The sequence below is a fragment of the Pristiophorus japonicus genome, chromosome 1, assembly GCF_044704955.1.
Source record: "Pristiophorus japonicus isolate sPriJap1 chromosome 1, sPriJap1.hap1, whole genome shotgun sequence".
NCBI lineage: Eukaryota > Metazoa > Chordata > Chondrichthyes > Pristiophoridae > Pristiophorus > Pristiophorus japonicus.
In genome coordinates this window covers 200,609,621-200,630,789 of record NC_091977.1, presented here as the reverse complement: position 1 = coordinate 200,630,789, position 21,169 = coordinate 200,609,621, and positions in this window count along the sequence as shown.

Sequence of the window (21,169 nt, the reverse complement as noted above, 5' to 3'; positions counted from 1 at the left end):
TTGTCGGAAAAAGAACAATGTGATGGTTAATGATAGGGGAAAGGTAAGGATTGTGGGACTTTTGGTGAATGGGGAGGTGTGGTTGAGGTTATTTGTATCGGTCATGAATAATGTGATCACTTAGAGCCCAGGTAGAAAGGAGCTGTCTACGTTGTAGCCTCCTTTCCTCTTCCTGTTCCTCCACTTCCGTTGCACTTCCATGTCCTACTCTACCACTTCCTCCTCCTCTCGCTCATGCTCCTGCTCTTCAGCTTCTCACCTGATAGGTGGTGGCAAGGGCTGTTCCCTCATAATTGCCAATTTGAGTAGCATGCAGCAAACTACCACAAATCTTGAGACCCGTTTATCTGAGTACTGCAGGGCTCCTCCAGAGCAGTCCAGCCAGCTGTAGCATCACTTGAGGATGCTAATGGTCTGCTCTATAATGTTCCTTGTGACAGCATGGCTCTCATTGTAGGCCTGCTGTACGCACGTAATCTCCCTTATACAGCAGGACACTGCAAACTGCCAGATGTTGCTTATATCTCCAGCTACAGCCTGAAAGAAAGGAGCTAGACACATTAAAATAAAAAAATTAAGCAATGCTGTCATTGCCCTGCTTTGAGGCTGCAGTTGAGGCTAGCATGTTAAGCTATGCGAGATTAAGACAGGACGCTGGCTAGAATATGGAATTCGAAAATGGCAGTGCTGGTGTCAAATCAGCTTTGTACACGATTTGCATCATCATCGTGCTGCTCTGCATGTTGCTGGTGTTTGTTAGGAGCCCGCGCACAAACCCCTTTACCAAGATGGCGTCGTCCTACATTCCCATTGGAAGTGTGTGCGTGCATCTCAGACCCCACTTTCGATCCTTATGTAGCCATGTAGCACCTAAAAACCATGCGCTACATAGCCCAATTTAGCCCCCAACATATCAAAACAAGACAGGCCATGTTTCTAATAGTGTACCTGGCTTTTAATTCCATATGTGGCATTAAGAAAATGAAGTTAACACCATGAAACATAGACAAAACATGTTTCACTTTTGTCACTGATTGCTCCTATGAAATGGAGGCAGATATCATGTGATTTTTTTTTGTAGTGTTACTGTTTCGCGAGCTATATAATTAGAATAGACATGCTCCCAGCTAATGGGCTCAATTTTCCCCAGTATTTGCACCGTTCTTTTTGGAGTAGGCTGCTTTTTCTGGCCTAACTTAAAAATCCCCAGTTTCCCCAATCAATTTGCACCAGCGTAACTCATTTAGTAAAATTTTTTTTAGGTAAGTTTTTTTTCTCAAAGGGGGTGTTACCAGCCACCTATGCCAATTCTGGCCATTTAGGCAATTTTGGCCAGCTGATAGTTACTCCATTTCTGCTTAGGGCAGCGTATGTGGCCTCTCGAGAAAACCCTTGTGGAGAGTTAAAATATCGGCGCAGGTAAGTACATCGGAAGCCATTCGGCCTGGACAAGGGGCGGGAAGCGGAGCGAACCGGGACCTGCACTCACTCGGGGATCGGAGAGGCTCAGCGGGGGAGGAAGGGAGGGAGCAATCTGACTGGCAGGCACGCACTTGGGGGCCACAGACTGGGAAGGCACTGCACCGGGGACCGCAGATGCTTGGCGGGGGAGGGAGCAAACTGACCGGCAGGCACGCACTCGGGGGCCACAGCGGACCAGGAAGGCACGCACTCGGGGGCCACAGCGGATCAGGCAGGCACGCACTCGGGGGCCACAGCGGACCAGGAAGGCACGCACTCGGGGACCACAGCGGACCAGGAAGGCACGCATTCGGGGGCCACAGCGGACCAGGAAGGCACGCACTCGGGGGCCACAGCGGACCAGGAAGGCACGCACTCGGGGGCCACAGCGGACCAGGAAGGCACGCACTCGGGGGCCACAGCGGACCAGGAAGGCACGCACTCGGGGACCACAGCGGACCAGGAAGGCACGCACTCGGGGGCCACAGCGGACCAGGAAGGCACGCACTCGGGGGCCACAGCGGACCAGGAAGGCACGCACTCAGGGACCACAGCGGACCAGGCAGGCACGCACTCGGGGGCCACAGCGGACCAGGAAGGCACGCACTCGGGGACCACAGCGGACCAGGAAGGCACGCACTCGGGGGCCACAGCGGACCAGGAAGGCACACACTCGGGGGCCACAGCGGACCAGGAAGGCACGCACTCGGGGGCCACAGCGGACCAGGAAGGCACGCACTCGGGGGCCACAGCGGACCAGGCAGGAATGCACTCGGGGGCCACAGCGGACCAGGAAGGCACGCACTCGGGGGCCACAGCGGACCAGGAAGGCACGCACTCGGGGGCCACAGCGGACCAGGAAGGCACGCACTCGGGGACCGGAGAGGGTCACAGACAGCCGATCTGAAGGCTTGGTGCCCGGGGAGGGGGAGGGGGGAGGGAGGGAGAGGTCACAAGGCTCAAGGGGGGGAGGGAGGGAGAGGTCACAAGACTCAAGGGGAAGGGGGGAGAGAGGAGAGGGCAAAAGACCTTTGTATGTGGTCCATGCATACAGACCTTGGGGAGAGAGAGAGAGAGAGAGAGAACTGCGCACCTGTGCTGCCTGCTTTCCTGCTATTTTTGGTGCGTATGGAGAAAGAGTCAGACTGAACACTGTGAGCTCAAAGTAAAATGTAACCTTAGTCTTTTACTGCAGGTCTCCAGAGTTCCTCTCCAACCTGTGAAGCCTCCTTAAATACCTGTGCTCTCAAGGGATTATGGGATCCCTTCGGACTCAATGGGATGAGCCCTCTGGTGGCTGTACAGAGTAAATACAAGTCCACATATATAACAACATCTCCCCTCCAAAGTCAATAGTGTAACTATTTACAATGTGAGTCGATCTGGGGCCCTTCTTGCCCTGGGTGATCGTCTCGGTGAGAAAGCTGGTATTGTTGAATCATTTGTTGGGCCCTGGTTGTGCAGCTGGTCTAGCTGGGCTGCCTGGTGTGTTGGACCCTGCAGGACTGCTGTGGATGAAGGGTTCTGCTTCGTGGTCAACCGTGGTGCCGGTTGCCACTGGTGTGTATGTCGGGGGATCAAAAAAGGTAGGGTCCAAGGTGGGTTGCTCAGGATAGTCCGTGAATCTGAGTTTGATTTGGTCCAAGTGTTTCCGGTGAATGAGTCCATTTGAAAGTTTGACCCGAAACACCCTGCTCCCGTCTTTGGCCACGACAGTGCCGGGAAGCCACTTGGGACATTGTCCATAATTTAATACAAATACAGGATCATTGATTTCAATCTCGCGTGACACATTTGCATTATCATGGTATACACTTTGTTGAAGCCGCCTGCTCTCTATCTGTTCATGTAGATCAGGGTGAACTAACGAGAGCTTTGTCTTAAGTGCTCTTTTCATGAGCAGTTCAGCAGGTGGGATCCCAGTGAGTGAGTGGGGTCTCGTGCGGTAGCTAAGCAGGACTCAGAATAGGTGAGTCTGCAGTGAGCCTTCCGTTACCCTCCTCAAGCCTTGCTTGATGGTTTGCACTGCTCTCTCTGCCTGACCATTGGATGCTGGTTTAAACGGGGCAGATGTGACATGTTTGATCCCATTACGGGTCATGAATTCTTTGAACTCAGCACTGGTAAAACATGGCCCATTGTAGTTCACCAGGACATTGGGTAAGCCGTGAATGGCAAATATGGCCCGCAGGCTTTCAGTATGGCAGCAGACGTGCTAGCCGACATTATCTCACATTCAATGCACTTGGAGTACGTGTCTACAACCACAAGGAACATTTTACCCAAGAACGGGCCTGCATAGTCGACGTGTACCCTAGACCACGGTTTGGAGGGCCAAGACGTTAAACTTAGCAGCGTCTCCCTGGGTACATTGCTTAACTGCGAGCATGTATTACATCTGTGAACACAGGACTCTAAGTCCGCATCGATACCGGGCCACCACATGTGGGATCTGGCTATTGCTTTCATCATTACGATGCATGGGTGGGTACTGTGGAGGTCATTGATGAAGGTGTCTCTGCCCTTCTTGGGGACCACAATCACCTCAGATTCTGACGGTGCCGTCTCCTTTGAGGATTGGGACAATAGGACAGGCCCACTCGCTGAACTCGATTGGTGAAATGATGCCCTCTCTTTGCAGCCGGTCTAGCTTGATCTCCACCTTCTCTCTCATCATGTACGGTACTGCTCTTGCCTTGTGATGGATGGGTTGCGCCCCCGGAATTAGGTGGTTCTGCACTTTTGCTCCTTGGAATTTCCCGATGCCTGGTTCGAACAGCGAAGGAAATTTGTTTAAGGCCAGGGCACACGAAGTGTCGTGAGTGGGCGATAGTGTTTGGACGTCGTCCCAGTTCCAGCATACCTTTCCCAACCAACTCCTGCCGAGCAGCATGGGACTATCGCCCGGTACCACCCAGAGTGGTAGCTTGTGCACCGCTCCATCGTAGGAGACCTTTACGGTAGCACTGCCGATTACAGGACTCAGTTCTTTAGTGTAAGTTCTTAGTTTCGTGCGAACTGGAGTTAAGACTGACCTTGAGGCCTTGTTGCACCATAATCTTTCGAAAGTCTTTTTGCCCATGATGGACTGGCTCGTGCCCGTGTCCAACTCCATTGACACCGGGAGTCCATTTAGTTCAACATTCAGCATTATCGGGGGACAATTCGTGGTGAATGTGTGCACCCCGTGTACCTCTGCCTCCTCGATCCGAGGCTCTGGTTCGTCGTGATCCTCCATGGATCTGTCCTCCTCTGCAACATGGTGGTTTGCAGGTTTAACAGGATTAGCGGCTTGCCTGCACATACGTTGGAGGTGTCCCATTGTTCTGCAGCCCTTTCAAATGTACTCTTTGAATCGGCATAAATGGAAACGATGATCACTCCCGCAGCGCCAACAAGGGGTTAATGGCCTTGCATTCATCACCCTTAATGGTGGTCTTTGAGTCATCTGCGGATGTGTAGCTGCAGGTATGTGTGACCTGCCCTGTACATTATGATTTGAAAACAACATCACTTTATTCACAGTACTTGTAGCAGCACTTGTGTACTGAGAGATTTGCTTCGTCTTGTCGCTGGTGGCAATGAACGCCTGGGCTATCGCTATGACCTTACTCAAGGTTGGGGTCTCTGCAGTCAAAAGTTTGCGAAGTATGGTTTCGTGGCCAATGCCAAGTACAAAAAAGTCTCTGAGCATGTGCTCCAAATGTCCTTCAAATTCGCAATGTCCTGCAAGGCATCTTAGCTCGGCGCTTCCTGGCCTTCAGACCTTTTGTAGGTGTAGAACCGGTACCTCGCCATCAGAACGCTTTCCTTCAGGTTCAAATGCTCTCAGAACAGTGCACAAATCGTCGTACGATTTCTCCGTGGCTTTCGCTGGAGTGAGCAGATTCTTCATGAGGCCATACGTTGGTGCCCCACAGACGGTGAGGAGGATTGCCCTTCGTTTGGCAGTGCTCTCTTCCCCATCTAGCTCATTGGCCACGAAGTATTGGTTGAGTCGCTCCACAAAAGTTTCCCAATCATCTCTCCAGGATGCCCACTGGTCTCTGCATCTTTGAGGTCACTATCTGTATCTCGTCGCCAGTTGTTGTGTATGGAGAAAGAGTCAGACTGAACACTGTGAGCTCAAAGTAAAGTGTGACCATAGTCTTTTATTGCAGGTCTCCAGAGTGCCTCTCCAACCTGTGAAGCCTCCTTCACTACCTGTGCTCTCAAGGGATTATAGGATGAGCCCTCTGGTGGCTGTACACAGTAAATACAAGTCCACATATAAAACAATTTTGAGCTTCTTTGAAAGTTTAACTTTAAATATGGGGGCAATACTGACAATGCCATACCTTATGCGAGTGTTCTGCATCATGGTGCTATGTAGGAGACAATTGATTCGAGCTCATCACATCAGGAACATCAGAGCCCGTAGGGTGTTGGGCAGGAGACTTTACCCACCTCGGGAATATCGAGACAGGTGTTCGCACCTGCAACTGAGTGATCTTAAGGTTTTTAAGTGATCTTAAAGAATCATATTAAAATAAAGTTTGATACAAGAATAATTTTATTAAAGTTAAGTTAAGTACATTATAAACTTTTGGATAAAATATATTTTCCATTAATACAACACAACTTTATGGAACAGCTCCAAACAGTAAACATATCCATGTGGAATAGTTGTTGCTGAGCCCTCAGGCATCAGGAAAGCGTTCACGGATGAGTTGCTGGTGCAAGGCTCGAGCAATCGTTAAAGGGGCACGATGGCCCGCCCTCCTCCGCCATCGTGCTTTGGCCTCAGGCACTGGCATGGTTTCCTCATCCTCATCATCATCCTCCTCCTCCTGCTCATCACCTGCATCTTCCACATCATTATCATCAGCCATTCTCACTTCTAAACTTGTAAATTTACATAACTTACAAAAAACATTTAATGTGCGAACAGTTACAACAGTAACAACATCAACAACAACAGCAGCAAAGAAAGGCTGCACCCATCTCTCATCCCCCTTAGTCTAACACCGCCCGCTGCGCTGGGTCTTGGACTCCCCACTGTCCCTGCCCGCAGGCGGTGGCACAGTGTTTCTGGGCTTGGTACCAAGCTTATTCCTTCTAACATCTCGGGTAATGTGCACTTCTTGACAGCGGGGTGGGGGCGGTTCAGGTGATAATGTGGAAGGCCCGGCTTGGGCCTCTTCAGAGGCTGGTGTGGGGATTGCAGTGGGAGTGGCAGTTGATTCTATCAATGGGCGCGGGGTCTGGAAGTGTTCCCTTAATGCAGCAGCTAACTCACACATGTCGTCCCTCATGCACCCTGACAGTGTCTCAGCGGACTGAAACATTCCCTCCCTAATAGCCTGTGTCATTGCCAGTGTCGTGGTTTGCACTACCTCTGACATTCCCTCCCTCATGGCCAGTACCGTGCTTTGCACTGCCCCTGACATTCCCTCCCTCATGGACACTATTCCCTCACTGATGGTCCCGGCGAGTGTTGTTACTTCTCCCGACAGTCCCGCTACCTCATCACTCACCCCACTGATGGTGTCCAGGAGTGATCGGGTAAGGTCAATGCTCTCCGCCCTCAATTACATCATCTGAACCACATCTGTTAAATCCTGCATCTCAGGAGAGCGTGATTGAGTTCTCCTTCCCCTCACCCTGGGTCTGTCTTGCTGCATCCCACTGGGACCCGCAGCCTGGGACGATGGGGCCCTGAGTGTGACTTGCTGTACCCGACTACTGGGACCTGCAACCTCAGAAGGTAGAAAACCATGGAATGTCCCATCGGCACTCAAACCACTAGTCACGGAAGGGGCTGTGAGCAGCACCTCCACAAGAGTCAGTACAAGAGTGTGGCCTTCATCCATTCCCATCCCCTCTCCCTCCCCCTCACCCCCATGTTGGTCTGGAGGGTTGGATTGGAAGATGTTCTTCTCCTCTTCAGGCTCATCCGCGTCTGAGTCTTCTTTTGCATCTTCAGGACTGGCCTCAGGTTCTGCAAAATATAACAGTCAAATGGTTAGCAGCAGAGGAGGGGGCAGGATGGGTGGCATGAGTAGGCTCACACATAGCAGGCCAGGTAGCAAGTTGATTTGAAGGGCCACAATGAATTTTCAGGACTTATGCTCTCCCTCGAGTGTGGGCCCAGCTTGTGCAGTACTGATTGTTTTACTCCAGGCAGGACCCATCAAAGCAGCCACCCTCTCTTCCAAGGATGTCAGTGGGTGCAGATTTGCCGGGTCTCCTCCTGTTCAAGTTGTTTCCCTTTTGTTGTGGGTCAATTTCCTCTGCAAAGATGAAAATACAACTTTTTAGAGAGGGTGTCTTTCTGCTGGGTTGGACAAAAACAGATGGTCACATTTATAATTGCATTGAATAAATGAAAATATTACTTACACTAACTACTTGACCAAGGTCCTGCCATTTCTTTTTACACTGGCCTCCAGATCTCTTGGTGTTCACCATTGCGCAGTAATCTTCTGCAACTTGGTTCCAGCATTTCTTCATTTCTTTTGGAAACACTTTTATGTGACCTCTGCTGGTATCGAGCTCCTGCCATCTGTTCTCAATCGCAGTAACTAGTGTCTCCACTTCTTCCAGCAAGAAATTCTTTGTCCTTGGTCCGCGTTGCATCTTGTATTGCTGCAGTTGCTCTCAAACACACACAGCACTTTTTCAAAAGCTCTCAGACACACAGCCTTGTTTCTGCATGCAGCTGCAATTTTTCAAAGCACAGCACTCCTTCTGGCACACACACACAACTTGCTCTTTAAAAATGGCTGATTGCCAACTCTGAGCTCTACTGCACATGCGCGGCCATTTCAGCAACGTCAAGAATGTCAGTTTCCCCCCCCGCGCATGCGCAGAAGGCCTGGCTCCTTTTTCCAGCGCAGACCACAGGCTCCACGCCGCGCCCCCCCCCCCCCCCCACCCCCGCCGAGGCGACTGGCCACACTGCGCGGCTGCAGATTATAGCCCAAACATCGGGGAAATTTTGAAGATTTTTTTCTGGCGCATTTATTTATAATTAAGCTGCACAACTCTGGCAATATGCCAGAAAACAAGCTCGGGGAAAATTGAGCCCAATATCAATAACCATGGAGTTTTATTAAAACTATTTTGTTGTGGAGCTTGTGGTTTAGAGGGCTTGTTAATTTACAGCTTACCACTCAAAGAGTGCCGAAAGTCAAATAAACATTTAATTATTGCTGCCTCAGGTAAGCCATGTTGTGTTGCACAATGTAGCAATATATCACAGGGAAGAAATGTGTGCATTGTAACTATGTATAGTTTGTATTCACAAGAATGATTGAAAGGGCAGAATCGATCAGATACTCAGTGTTATCTACAGGGTTATCTTGACTCCCATTCATTGCACAGATGCTTACCAGATGTAATTAGGAGTACATTTCTGTTAATGTAAGGGTGCTACTAGAATTCACTTTATTAGCAATTATAAAACGCAATCTTGATTCCTGATATTGCAATGCAAATGTTCTACTCCAGGCTAAATTGAAGCTTTCTTGCTTAGTTGCTGGTGCGAAGCCAGCCAGGAGTGCAGTGTGCTGACTGCCCCCAATTTTCCCCGGTCAGCTAATTTGAATAATTATTCATAGCTGCCCATGCAGCTTTGGCCTTGTGCAGGGAGCTAGTCCAAAGGGGGTTGTGGAAAATCTGTCCCATCTTTAAAACTTAAAGGAATGTGTGCATTTAAAACCATGGAATATGGGGACAAATTGTTTATTGTTTCAGCCTTTATAAGACTTCAAAATGGATTCGACATATTTGTCAGGCTTTGTCAAGGTTGTGTTGTGTGCATGAGGGGGCGGGGCGGGGACAGGGAAATATGTTAAAAATGAAGTGAAAGGAGAGACAAAACGGATTCTGTTGACAAATGACGAAGCAGTACACTACTCAATGTATTGTTTGATAGTTGGCAAAATGGACACGCAGCTGCATGGGGTGGGTGCCTGTTTAGCAATTCTAGGCACCATCCCCAGAGAAGAGTACAGCAATATTTATAGCTGCAAGTGGTGATTAGACTCAATGCTGTGTATACAGTCTGCAGGACCTGGGAGGAGATGCATGAGAAGGTGACACACTTTAAGAAATCTGGCAAGAAAAGATAGGTAAGACCACCTGAGAGTACCATGCATTGGGCAGATGGCCCATGGTTGCATCCCACAAAGTGTTGCCTGTAAATCTGTTTCATATTTATTCTTTCCAGGGCCAAGCCTTCACACAAACTTACAGCTTTTTCATTGCATCTCATGAATATCTAGTAGGGTACACCTTTAAGTTGCAAAATACAATTGAAAACGTTGCCCTAGTCACAACGTCCAAGGACACCACACCTCAAACAACTTGGTTGCATGATGTGCAGTCTGATCCTCAGGTGGTTATGCAAGTTGTACACACGTCTGTCAATGGGCAAGTGCTCCTTCAACTTCCAGAAGCTCAGGACCATTTGCCTGCTTGTAGAACAAAACAGCACAAAAACATAGGAACCAGATTAAGCCGTTCAGTCCCTTGAAACTAAACCTCAGGATGTCACAGAGCAATTTACAAACAATTAAATACTTTTTGAGGTGTAGTCACTTGTAATTTTTTTTCCACATTCAGTTAAATCATAACTGATCTGTATCTCAACTCTATTTACCTGCCTTGGTTCCAGATCCCTTCATACCCTTACCTAACAAACATCTATTGATCTCAGTCTTGAACATTTCCAAGTTCCCCAGAATGACACCTATCTTTTGTGTGAACAAGTGCTTCTTGATTTCACTTCTAAATGGCTTAGCTCTAATTTTAAGATTATGCCCTCTTCCCCACCAGAGGAAATAGTTTCTCTGTAACTGCCCTATCAAATCCCTTAATCATTTTAAATACCTCAATTAGATCACCCTATAAATATTTTAATCTCCAGGGAATACAAGCCAAGTTTATGCAACCTATTCTCATAATTTAATGTTTTAAGCCTGCTATCATTCTGCTGAATCTGCACTGTACCTCGTCCAAGGCCAATATAACTTTCCTGAGGTTCAGTGCTCAAAACTGAATGCAATATTCCAAATGGGGTCTGATGAAGTCTCTGAACAGTTGAAACATAACTCCCTCCACTTTTGAAGTCCAATCCACTTGAGATAAAAGCCAACATTCAGTTAGCCTTTTTGATGACCCTTTGTACCTGTTCATGAGCTTCAATGATTTGTGTACATGTGCACCTAAATCCCTTTGTTCACCATTAAGAAAGTGTTCTGATTTGTCTTTCTCAGATGTGTCATGTATCTTACATTATTATATATAACTGTATCCTAATATGCTATACATGACTGTAATAAGATATGACCTGTAACCACCAGCATACCTTACCACCAGGGGTGCACTTGCAAGAGACAGGTATATAAGGACAGGTCTAAGGCAAGTGCAGCATGTGAAATAAAGGTGCAGGTCCAGAGTGACCTTGACTTCACTATATGCCTCGTGTGAATCTGTACTGAGGGGACAGGACTTTATAGTGGCGACGAGTTACAGGATTACAGAATCCACAGAATGGCGAACAACAGATCAGATGAAAAGTACAATGCGGGAGACAATTGGGAGGACTTTATAGAAAGGCTCCAGCAAAGCTTTGTAACTAAAGACTGGTTAGGCGGCGATAAGACAGACAAGAGAAGAGCCCATCTCTTGACCAGCTGTGGCTCGAAAACATACGCTTGAATGAAGGATCTGTTGGCACCCGAGAAACCAGCAAGCAAGTCGTTTGAAGAATTGAGCACACTGGTAAGAGACCACCTTAAGCCAGCGAGCAGCCTACACATGGCCAGACACAGGTTCAACAATGACAGACACTGTGTGGGACAGAGCATACCCGACTTCGTGGCGGAACTTCGGAGGTTGGCTAGTTTATGTGAGTTCTCCGATGAACTGAGGAGAGAAATGCTGAGAGACTTTTTCATTGAAGGAATAGGCCATGCAGGCATATTCCGAAAGCTCATAGAGACCAAGAACCTGACCTTAGAGGCAGCAGCATTGGTTGCACAGACATTCTTGGTAGGAGAAGAAGAAACGAAGTTGATTTACAATGCAGGTACGACAACTAACGAAATATCGGAACAACATAAGAACATAAGAACATAAGAATTTGGAACAGGAGTAGGCCATCTAGCCCCTCAAGCCTGCTCTGCCATTCAACAAGATCATGGCTGATCTGGCCGTGGACTCAGCTCCACTTACCCATCTGCTCCCCATAACCCTTAATTCCCTAATTGGTTAAAAGTCTATCTATCTGTGACTTGAATACATTCAATGAGCTAGCCTCAACTGCTTCCTTGGGCAGAGAATTCCACAGATTCACAGCCCTCTGGGAGAAGAAATTCCTTCTCAACTCGGTTTTAAATTGGCTCCCCCGTATTTTGAGGCTGTGCCCCCTAGTTCTAGTCTCCTCGACCAGTGGAAACAACCTCTCTGCTTCTATCTTGTCTATCCCTTTCATTATTTTAAATGTTTCTATAAGATCACCCCTCATCCTTCTGAACTCCAACGAGTAAAGACCCAGTCTACTCAATCTATCATCATAAGGTAACCCCCTCATCTCCGGAATCAGCCTAGTGAATCGTCTCTGTACCCCCTCCAAAGCTAGTATAACCTTCCTTAAGTAAGGTGACCAAAACTGTACGCAGTACTCCAGGTGCGGCCTCACCAATACCCTATACAGTTGCAGCAGGACCTTCCTGCTTTTGTCCTCCATCCCTCTCGCAATGAAGGCCAACATTCCATTCACCTTCCTGATTACCCGCTACACCTGCAAACTAACTTTTTGGGATTCATGCACAAGGACCCCCAGGTCCCTCTGTACCTCAGCATGTTGTAATTTCTCCCCATTCAAATAATATTCCCTTTTACTGTTTTTTTTCCCAAGGTGGATGACCTCACACTTTCTGACATTGTATTCCATCTGCCAAACCTTAGCCCATTCGCTTAACCTATCTAAATTTCTTTGCAGCCTCTCTGTGTCCTCTACACAACCCGCTTTCCCACTAATCTTTGTGTCATCTGCAAATTTTGTTACACTACACTCTGTCCCCTCTTCCAGGTCATCTATGTATATTGTAAACAGTTGTATTCCCAGCACCGGTCCCTGTGGCACACCACTAACCACCGATTTCCAACCCGAAAAGGACCCATTTACCCGACTCTCTGCTTTCTGTTAGCCAGCCAATTCTCGATCCATGCTAATACATTTCCTCTTACTCCGCGTACCTTTATCTTCTGCAGTAATCTTTTGTGTGGCACCTTATCGAATGCCTTTTGGAAATCTAAATACACCACATCCATCGGTACACCTCTATCCACCATGCTCGTTATATCCTCAAAGAATTCCAATAAATTAGTTAAACATGATTTCCCCTTCATGAATCCATGCTGCGTCTGCTTGATTGCACTATTCCTATCTAGATGTCCCGCTGTTTCTTCCTTAATGATAGTTTCAAGCATTTTCCCCACTACAGATGCTAAACTAACCGGCCTATAGTTACCTGCCTTTTGTCTGCCCCCTTTTTTAAACAGAGGCGTTACATTAGCTGCTTTCAAATCCGCTGGTACCTCCCCAGAGTCCAGAGAATTTTGGTAGATTATAACGAATGCATCTGCTATAAATTCCGCCACCTCTTTTAATATCCTGGGATGCATTTCATCAGGACCAGGGGACTTGTCTACCTTGAGTCCCATTAGCCTGTCCAGCACTACCCCCGAGTGATAGTGATTGTCTCCAGGTCCTCCCTTCCCACATTCCTGTGACCAGCAATTTTTGGTATGGTTTTTGTGTCTTCCACTGTGAAGACTGAAGCAAAATAATTGTTTAAGGTCTCAGCCATTTCCACATTTCCCATTATTAAATTCCCCCTTCTCATCTTCTAAGGAACCAACATTTACTTTAGTCACTCTTTTCCGTTTTATATATCTGTAAAAGCTTTTACTACCTGTTTTTATGTTTTGCGCAAGTTTACCTTCGTAATCTATCTTTCCTTTCTTTATTGCTTTCTTAGTCATTCTTTGCTGTTGTTTACAATGTTCCCAATCTTCTAGTTTCCCACTAACCTTGGCCACCTTATACGCATTGGTTTTTAATTTGATACTCTCCTTTATTTCCTTGGTTATCCACAGCTGGTTATCCCTTCTCTTACCGCCCTTCTTTTTCACTGGAATATATTTTTGTTGAGCACGATGAAAGAGCTCCTTAAAAGTCCTCCACTGTTCCTCAATTGTGCCACCATTTAGTCTGTGTTTCCATTCTACTTTAGCCAACTCTGCCCTCATCCCACTGTAGTCCCCTTTGTTTAAGCATAGTATGCTCGTTTGAGACACTACTTCCTCACCCTCAATCTGTATTACAAATTCAACCATAATGTGATCACTCATTCTGAGAGGATTTTTTATGAGGAGATCGTTTATTATTCCTGACTCATTACACAGGACCAGATCTAAGATAGCCTGCTCCCTTGTAGGTTCTGTAACATACTGTTCTAAGAAACAATCCCATATGCATTCTATGAATTCCTCCTCCAGGCTACCCCGTGCGATTTGATTTGACCAATCGATATGTAGGTTAAAATCCCCCATGATTACTGCTGTTCCTTTTTCACATGCCTCCATTACTCCCTTGGTTATTGCCCGCCCCACCGTGAAGTTATTATTTGGGGGCCTATAAACTACGCCCACCAGTGACTTTTTCCCCTTACTATCTCTAATCTCCACCCACAATGATTCAACATTTTGTTCATTAGAGCCAATATCGTCTCTCACTACTGCCCTGATATCATCTTTTATTAACAGAGCTACCCCACCTCCTTTCCCTTCTTGTCTATCCTTCCGAATTGTCAAATACCCCTGTATGTTTAATTCCCAGTCTTGGCCACCCTGCAACCACGTTTCTGTAATGGCCACCAAATCATACCCATTTGTAATGATTTGTGCCATCAACTCATTTACTTTATTTCGAATGCTGCGTGCATTTAGATAGAGTCTTTTTAAACCATGATTTTTAGTTTTGACCCCTCCTGCAGCCCCTTTATATTCAGTGGCCCTTTTTGTTTTTTGCCTTGGGTTTCTCTGCCCTCCACTTTTACTCATCTCCTTTCTGTCTTTTGCTTTTGTCTCCTTTTTGTTTCCCTCTGTCTCCCTGCATTGGTTCCCATCCCCCTGCCATATTAGTTTAACTCCTCCCCAACAGCACTAGCAAACACTCCCCCTAGGACATTGGTTCCGGTCCTGCCTAGGTGCAGACCGTCCGGTTTGTACTGGTCCCACCTCCCCCAGAACCGATTCCAATGCCCCAGAAATTTGAATCCCTCCCTGCTGCACCACTGCTCAAGCCACGTATTCATCTGAGCTGTCCTGCGATTCCTACTCTGACTAGCATGTGGCACTGGTAGCAATCCCGAGATTACTACTTTTGAGGTCCTACATTTTAATTTAGCTCCTAGCTCCTTAAATTCGTCTCGTAGGACCTCATCCCTTTTTTTACCGATATCGTTGGTACCAATGTGTACCACGACAATTGGCTGTTCACCCTCCCTTTTCAGAATGTCCTACACCCGCCCCGAGACATCCTTGACCCTTGCACCAAGGAGGCAACATACCATCCTGGAGTCTCGGTTGCAGCCGCAGAAACGCCTATCTATTCCCCTTACAATCGAATCCCCTATCTCTATCGCTCTCCCACTCTTTTTCCTGCCCTCCTGTGCAGCAGAGCCAGCCATGGTGCCATGAGCTTGGCTGCTGCTGCCCTCCTCTGATGAGTCATCCCCCTCAACAGTACACAAAACGGTGTATCTGTTTTGCAGGGGGATGACTGCAGAAGTTCACAGCACTAAACAAGCTGCTACCCCCACACACAGACAAAACCGGGAGAACAGGCTCTCGACAGCAGGCAGAAGCCATCAAGGGTCACAGGAACGGCCGTTCACACCTCATCAACCCACAATGCGAGCAATCAACTACAAACTGAGAGAAGCTCAAGAGAGATCAGCCAGATGCAGCTCATTCTTTGGAAACATTTTGAACAATGGAACAGGTCTGTGCTGGAGGTGTAGGGGTGGGCACTCGTCAAGGGGATGTCGATTTCAGCAGGCTGTTTGCAGAAATTGTGAATATACAGGGCATTTGGCCCGCATGTGCAAAAAACCGGCAGCACGGCTGGTATACGAATCGGATGGGTTGGAAAGCGGACCAGAAGATGTTGGGGACAGTACCCGGGACACCGATGTACAGCAGGTCAACACGATCAATGGCCGCTGCTCCTACAACAGGACGCCTCCTATAATGATGAGGGTCCTACTCAACGGGATATCTGTCAACATAGAGCTGGATACGGGAGCGAGTCAATCTCTCATGGGCGCTCAACAATTTGAACAACTGTGGCCGCATAAAAGAGACAGACCAAAACTCACAAGGGTCGACACCAAACTAAGGACCAATATCAAAGAAATCGTACCAGTCCTCAGCAGCGACATGCTCTCTGTCACACATAAAGGGACAGTGAACCGACTTCCCCTGTGGATTGTCCCCGGAGACCCCCCAGCACTGCTGGGGAGAAGCTGGCTGGCAAAACTAAACTGGAAATGGGATGATGTCCATGCCATGTCATTAGAGCAACGGACCTCCTGCTCAACAGTTATAAAGCGATTTGAACATCTCTTTCAGCCAGGTGAGAGCACTTTCAAAGGGACCAAAGTCAAAATCTACATCACACAGGATGCTAGACCGGTCCATCACAAAGCCAGAGCTGTACCCTATGTGATGAGGGAAAAGATTGAACATGAACTAAACAGGCTTCTGCGGGAAGGCATTATATTACCTGTGGAATTTAGCGACTGGGCAAATCCCATCGTCCCAGTCATAAAGCCTGATGGATCCGTACGAATCTATGGGGACTACAAATCTACCATAAACAGAGTCTCCCTACAGGACCAGTACCCGCTGCCCAGAGCGGAGGACTTATTTGCCGCATTGGCTGGAGGTAAACTTTTCTCAAAATTAGACCTCACATCTGAGTATATGACGCAAGAATTGGCCGAGGAATCCAAGCTACTCACCACCATCAACACACATCGAGGCCTTTTCATGTACAATCGATGCCCATTCGGCATCAGGTCAGCAGCTGCCATATTCCAGCGCAACATGGAGAGTCTGCTCAAGTCCATCCCGGGGACGGTTGTAGTTCAAGACAACATACTTGTCACAGGCAGGCACACCGACACCCATCTCCGTAATTTGGAGGAAGTACTAAAGCGGTTGGATCGGGTAGGCCTACGAGTCAAGAAATCCAAGTGCCTGTTTCTCGCACCCGAGGTTGAATTTTTGGGCAGAAGGATTGCCGCTGATGGAATCTGCCCAACAGAGTCCAAAACAGAAGCAATTCGCCTAGCACCCAGGCCCCGGAATGTCTCAGAACTGCGCGCCTTTCTTGGGCTACTCAATTACTTTGGGAACTTTATGCAGAACTTAAGCATGCTGCTGGAACCTCTCCACGTGCTACTCAGGAAGGGGTGCGATTGGTTTTGGGGGGACGCCCAGGAACGCGCCTTCAATAAGGCACGCAACATTCTGTGTTCCAACAGTGTTTTGACTTTCTTTGACCCAGGTGAAAAGCTAGTTCTCACATGCGATACGTCAGCGTATGGGGTCGGGTGCGTTTTGCAACATGTCAATAGTGCGGGCAAATTACAACCCATAGCTTATGCCTCCAGGTCACTTTCGCGGGCAGAGCGCAGGTACGGAATGGTAGAGAAGGAGGCGCTCGCGTGCGTGTACAGTGTCAAAAAGATGCACCAATACCTTTTCGGGGCCAAGTTCGCATTAGAAACCGACCACAAGCCCCTCACGTCCCTCCTATCTGAGAGCAAGGCAATAAACGCCAACGCTTCGGTGTGAATTTAACGGTGGGCACTCATGCTGGCGTCCTACGACTATACCATAAGGCACAGACCAGGCACAGACAACTGTGCTGACGCGCTCAGCAGGCTAACCCTGGCGACCACGGAAGGGTCTGACGAACAGGACTGTGAGATAGTCATGGCAAACAATGCCTTTGAGTCCACAGGTTCGCCCATGACGGCTCGCCAAATCAGAGCCTGGACGACCAGTGACCCCACGTTATCCTTAGTAAAAAGATGTGTCCTAACCGATGACTGGGCAGAGGCTCGCGATGCCTGCCCCAAGAAATTAAAACCCTTTCACAGGCGCATGCATTTGCTATCACTACAAGCAGACTGCCTGATGTGGGGCAGCCGTGTAGTCATGCCTCTGCGAGGCAGAGAGGCATTTGTCCGGGAGCTTCACCGCGAGCACCCGGGGATCGTTCTCATGAAGGCCATAGTCAGATCCCATGTCTGGTGGCCTGGTATTGACGTGGACCTGGAGCTCTGCGTCCGAAGGTGCACCATTTGTGCCCAACTCAGCAATGCCCCCAGGGAGGCTCCACTGAGCCCCTGGCCCTGGCCTACCAAACCGTGGTCGCGGGTGCACGTAGACTATGCGGGCCCATTCGTGGGCAAAATGTTCCTCGTAGTTGTAGATGCATTTTCAAAGTGGATCGAATGCACCATTTTAAACTCGAGCACAACCTCCACCACTGTGGAGAGCCTTGGAACCATGTTTGCCACGCACGGAATCCCTGACATATTGGTCAGTGACAATGGTCCGTGCTTCACCAGCGCAGAATTCCAAGACTTTATAATTGACCATGGCATAAATCACGTCAAGTCGGCACCGTTCAAGCCGGCCTCCAACGGCCAGGCGGAGAGAGCAGTGCAAATCATTAAACAAGGCATGCTTAAAATCCAAGGTCCCACGCTGCAGGGTCGCCTGTCGTGACTGCTGCTGGCATACAGCTCTCGTCTGCACTCACTGACTGTGATCCCCCCCCCCCCCCGCGCAGCTGTTGATGAAAAGGACTTTAAAAACAAGGCTCTCATTAATCCCCCCAGACATGCACAAAATCGTTGAGGCAAAGCGCCGTAAGCTGACTGAGTACCATGACAGAAATTCGAGGGGGAGATGGAATGAGATAGGGGACAAAGTGTTTGTACTAAACTATGGCAGGGGTCCCAAATGGCTTGCAGGGACAGTAACGGGCAAGGAAGGAAACAGGCTACTGGTAGTACAAATGGACAATGGCAAAACCTGCCGGAGGCATGTAGACCAAGTCAAAAGCAGATTTACCAACAACACTGCGGAACCAGAGGCAGACTACAATGTGGAACTCGCACCACACCTGATGGACAGACAGAGGGAACAACCTGAGGAAAGGGCAATCCCAACAGACAGCCCAGGCGAGTCAGAATAGTCACACCAATCAAAACAGACAGCCCAGACGAGATACCAGCAACCACACCCAAAGAAAAACAGACACCAAGGCAAACATCTGAACCACAACTCAGACGCTCCACGCGAGAGCGTAGACCACCTGAGAGACTGATCCTATAAAGACAATAAGACCTTGGGGGAGGGTGATGTCATGTATCTTACATTATTATATATAACTGTATCCTAACATGCTATACATGACTGTAATAAGATATGACCTGTAACCACCAGCATACCTTACCACCAGGGGTGCACTTGCAAGAGACAGGTATTTAAGGACAGGTCTCAGGCAAGTGCAGCATTCCAGAGCTGTGAAATAAAGGTGCAGGTCCAGAGTGACCTTGACTTCACTATATGCCTCATGTGAATCTGTACTGAGGGGACAGGACTTTACAAGATGCATGTGGATCACTTCACACATCCCCACATTTAACAACATCTGCCATAGTTTTATCCACTCACTTAGTCTGTCTATGTTCCTTTGTAACTTCCTCCTCCCACCACACAACTTCTAACATAGGGCCCAAGTTTCCACATGATTTGCACCTGATTTTTAGGAGCAACTGGTGGAGAACGGACTATCTTAGAAATCGCAATTCTCCACATTTTTTTTTCTGCAGTTCTAGTCAGTTAGAACAGTTTCACTTTGGAACAGAATTTTTTCTTCAAAAGGGGGCGTGTCTGGCCACTGACACCTGATTTGAAAGTTTCCACAGTGAAAACGTACTCCAAACTAACTTTGAATGGAGCAAGTGAAGATTTTTGTAGAACTGAAAAAACCTTGTCTACACATTAAAAAATCAGGCGCAGGTTACAAATTAGGCGTCCAGAACGAGGTGGGGGGGGGGGGGGAGGGGGGGGGGAAGGGAAGTCATTAAATTCTATAATAAATCCTTATTTATACTTATACAAATAAATACAACCTGAATAAAAATTTATAAGCAAAGAAAAGATTAAATAAACCATCTTCCTACCTGTGTGAAAGTGCTTCAGCCAGGGAGAATTCTGCGGGGGGGGGGGGGAGGAGGCAGCCGTTCGTTCCCGCAGAGGGGGGGAGGAGGAAGCCATTCCCGACGGCGGGCGGGGGGGGGGGAGGGAAACGGCTGCCTCAACTTTCTGAGGCTTCCTGCAGCCTTCTCACTGCTGCAAGAAGCCTCAGTGCTGATGTGCTGATGGCAATGTGCTTTTATTTAAAATGTTCAAAAATTAAACAGCTGCAAAGAACTACAAAAATGGCCGAGTGCCAATGTTTCCTTCACGCTGCGCATGCGCGAACGCTCCAACGCGCACGCGCAGGGTTGCCGGCAGGAAAAAAACTAATTTAAATGGTACCCGCCCCCTCCCACTGACAAAATCGGCGCGAGTGGTAGGCTCCGCCCCCCTGGGCGCCGCGCCAAGCAGACATGGAGCTGCAGGGCGCTCCAGAATCGCGCGTTTTTTTTCCGGCGCCGTTTTCGGCGCGAAAAACGGGCGCCCAGCTCGGAGGGGCGCCCGTTTTTTATCGTGTGGAAACTTGGGGCCTTAGTGTGGTAGATTTTGATTTTTTGCGAGAAACTCTGCGTTTCTCCAATTCTGGCATCTTGTGCATCCCTTACTTCTTTCTCCCTATCATTGGGGCCGTGCCCTCCGCTGTCCAAGCCCTAAGCTCTGGAATTCCCTCCCTAAACCTCTCGGCCTTTCCTCATTTCTCTCCTCCTTTAAGACGCTCCTTAAAACCTACCTTTTTGACCAAGCTTTTGACCATATGTCGGAAATCACTTTATGTGGTTCGGTGTCTAATTTTGTTTGATAATGCTCCTGTGATGCACCTTGGGACGTTTTGCTACATTAAATGCACTATATAAATGCAAGTTGTTGATATTGTCCAGAACTTCATCAAACGGATGTCCATATCGACGACATTTGTAGACACTCCTTTATCCACCATGCTAGTGACCTCCTCAAAGATTCATCGAGATTAGTCAGACATGATTTATCCTTCACAGTCCAAATCTTGGAGATTTGTCTATCTTAAGTCCCATTATGTTCTCCATTACCATTGTTTTTACTTATATTAAATCCACTAAGTTCATCCCCTTGACGTATTTTTAGGTTCCCTTGTGCTGCTGGTACTTTATACTCTTCCTCCACTGTGAAAATGATACAAAGTATTGTTTGCACCTTAATATATTCATCTTATCCCTTTGTTTCTTTTTATTGTTATCACAGTCCACTGGATTTCCACTTTTACTTACATTTTTATAAGCCTTTTCTTTTAGTTTGATACTGTCTCTTTCCTCATTTGTTGACTGTGGTTGCTTAACTACACAAGTGCACATTGAGGGACCAAACCAGAAAGGTGTGCTGGTGAAGTGTA